Raw genomic sequence first — 3269 nt, 5'->3', positions numbered from 1 at the left:
ATGCTAGTGCTATAAATTTGGCCTTCACGCAACATATTACAAATGCTCTCATAAAAGCTAGAGAAGAGAAACTAGAGCGTGAAGCCTCTATTCCTAAAAAGCTAGAGGATGGTTGGGAGCCCATCATTAAGATGAAGGTTAAAGATTTTGATTGTAATGCTTTATGTGATCTTGGTGCAAGTATTTCCGTTATGCCTAAGAAAATTTATAATATGCTTGACTTACCACCGCTGAAAAATTGTTATTTGGATGTTAATCTTGCTGATCATTCTACAAAGAAACCTTTGGGGAAAGTTGATAATGTTCGCATTACCGTTAACAATAACCTTGTCCCCGTTGATTTTGTTGTCTTGGATATTGAATGCAATGCATCTTGTCCCATTATATTGGGAAGACCTTTTCTTCGAGCTGTTGGTGCTATCATTGATATGAAGGAAGGTAATATAAAATATCAATTTCCTCTTAAGAAAGGTATGGAACACTTCCCTAGAAAGAGAATGAAGTTACCTTTTGATTCTATTATTAGAACAAATTATGATGTTGACACTTCGTCTCTTGATAATACTTGATACACACTTTCTGCGCCTAGCTGAAAGGCGTTAAAGAAAAGCGCTTATGGGAGACAACCCATGTTTTTACCTACAGTACTTTGTTTTTATTTTGTGTCTTGGAAGTTGTTTACTACTGTAGCAACCTCTCCTTATCTTAGTTTAGTGTTTTGTTGTGCCAAGTAAAGTCGTTGATAGAAAAGTTCATACTAGATTTGGATTACTGCGCAGAAACAGATTTCTTTGCTGTCACGAATCTGGGGTCTTTTCTCTGTAGGTAACTCAGAAAATTATGCCAATTTACGTGAGTGATCCTCAGATATGTACGCAACTTTCATTCAATTTGAGCATTTTCATTTGAGCAATTCTGGTGCCTCGATAAAATTCGTCAATACGAACTGTTCTGTTTTGACAGATTCTGCCTTTTATTTCGCATTGCCTCTTTTGCTATATTGGATGAATTTCTTTGATCCATTAATGTCCAGTAGCTTTATGCAATGTCCAGAAGTGTTAAGAATGATTGTGTCACCTCTGAACATGTTAATTTTTATTGTCACTAACCCTCTAATGAGTTGTTCTAAGTTTGGTGTGGAGGAAGTTTTCAAGGATCAAGAGAGGAGTATGATGCAACATGATCAAGGAGAGTGAAAGCTCTAAGCTTGGGGATGCCCCGGTGGTTCACCCCTGCATATTCTAAGAAGACTCAAGCGTCTAAGCTTGGGGATGCCTAAGGCATCCCCTTCTTCATCGACAACATTATCGTGTTCCTCCCCGAAACTATATTTTTATTCCATCACATCTTATGTGCTTTGCTTGGAGCGTCGGTTTGTTTTTGTTTTTGTTTTGTTTGAATAAAATGGATCCTAGCATTCACTTTATGGGAGAGAGACACGCTCCGCTGTAGCATATGGACAAGTATGTCCTTAGTTTCTACTCATAGTATTCATGGCGAAGTTTCTTCTTCGTTAAATTGTTATATGGTTGGAATTGGAAAATGATACATGTAGTAATTGCTATAAATGTCTTGGGTAATGTGATACTTGGCAATTGTTGTGCTCATGTTTAAGCTCTTGCATCATATGCTTTGCACCCATTAATGAAGAAATACATAGAGCATGCTAAAATTTGGTTTGCATATTTGGTTTCTCTAAGGTCTAGATAATTTCTAGTATTGAGTTTGAACAACAAGGAAGACGGTGTAGAGTCTTATAATGTTTTCAATATGTCTTTTATGTGAGTTTTGCTGCACCGGTTCATCCTTGTGTTTGTTTCAAATAAGCCTTGCTAGCCTAAACCTTGTATCGAGAGGGATTACCTCTCATGCATCCAAAATACTTGAGCCAACCACTATGCCATTTGTGTCCACCATACCTACCTACTACATGGTATTTTCCGCCATTCCAAAGTAAATTGCTTGAGTGCTACCTTTAAAATTCCATCATTCACCTTTGCAATATATAGCTCATGGGACAAATAGCTTAAAAACTATTGTGGTATTGAATATGTACTTATGCACTTTATCTCTTATTAAGTTGCTTGTTGTGCGATAACCATGTTCACTGGGGACGCCATCAACTACTCTTTGTTGAATTTCATGTGAGTTGCTATGCATGTTCGTCTTGTCTGAAGTAAGAAAGATCTACCACCTTATGGTTAAGCATGCATATTGTTAGAGAAGAACATTGGGCCGCTAACTAAAGCCATGATCCATGGTGGAAGTTTCAGTTTTGGACATATATCCTCAATCTCATATGAGAAAATTATTAATTGTTGTTACATGCTTATGCATAAAAGAGTAGTCCATTATCTGTTGTCTATGTTGTCCCGGTATGGATGTCTAAGTTGAGAATAATCAATAGCGAGAAATCCAATGCGAGCTTTCTCCTTAGACCTTTGTACAGGCGGCATAGAGGTACCCCTTTGTGACACTTGGTTAAAACATGTGCATTGTGATGATCCGGTAGTCCAAGCTAATTAGGACAAGGTGCGGGCACTATTAGTATACTATGCATGAGGCTTGCAACTTGTAAGATATAATTTACATGATACATATGCTTTATTACTACCGTTGACAAAATTGTTTCATGTTTTCAAAATCAAAGCTCTAGCACAAATATAGCAATCGATGCTTTTCCTCTATGGAGGATCATTTTTTTACTTTCATTGTTGAGTCAGTTCACCTATTTCTCTCCACCTCAAGAAGCAAACACTTGTGTGAACTGTGCATTGATTCCTACATACTCGCTTATTGCACTTATTATATTACTCTATGTTGACAATATCTATGAGATATACATGTTATGAGTTGAAAGCAACCGCTGAAACTTAATCTTCCTTTGTGTTGCTTCAATGCTTTTACTTTGAATTATTGCTTTATGAGTTAACTCTTATGCAAGACTTATTGATGCTTGTCTTGAAGTACTATTCATGAAAAGTCTTTGCTTTATGATTCACTTGTTTACTCATGTCATATACATTATTTTGATCGCTGCATTCACTACATATGCTTTACAAATAGTATGATCAAGGTTATGATGGCATGTCACTCTAGAAATTATCTGTGTTATCGTTTTACCTCGCCGACGAGCAGAACTAAGCTTGGGGATGCTGATACGTCTCCGACGTATCGATAATTTCTTATGTTCCATGCCACATTATTGATGTTATCTACATGTTTTATGCACACTTTATGTCATATTCGTGCATTTTCTGGAACTAACC

This window comes from Lolium perenne, chromosome 2 (genome assembly GCF_019359855.2).
Source record: "Lolium perenne isolate Kyuss_39 chromosome 2, Kyuss_2.0, whole genome shotgun sequence".
In the NCBI taxonomy this organism is placed as follows: Eukaryota; Viridiplantae; Streptophyta; class Magnoliopsida; order Poales; family Poaceae; genus Lolium; species Lolium perenne.
The sequence above is the reverse complement of the archived record's forward strand: the minus strand, read 5'-3'. Positions refer to the sequence as shown.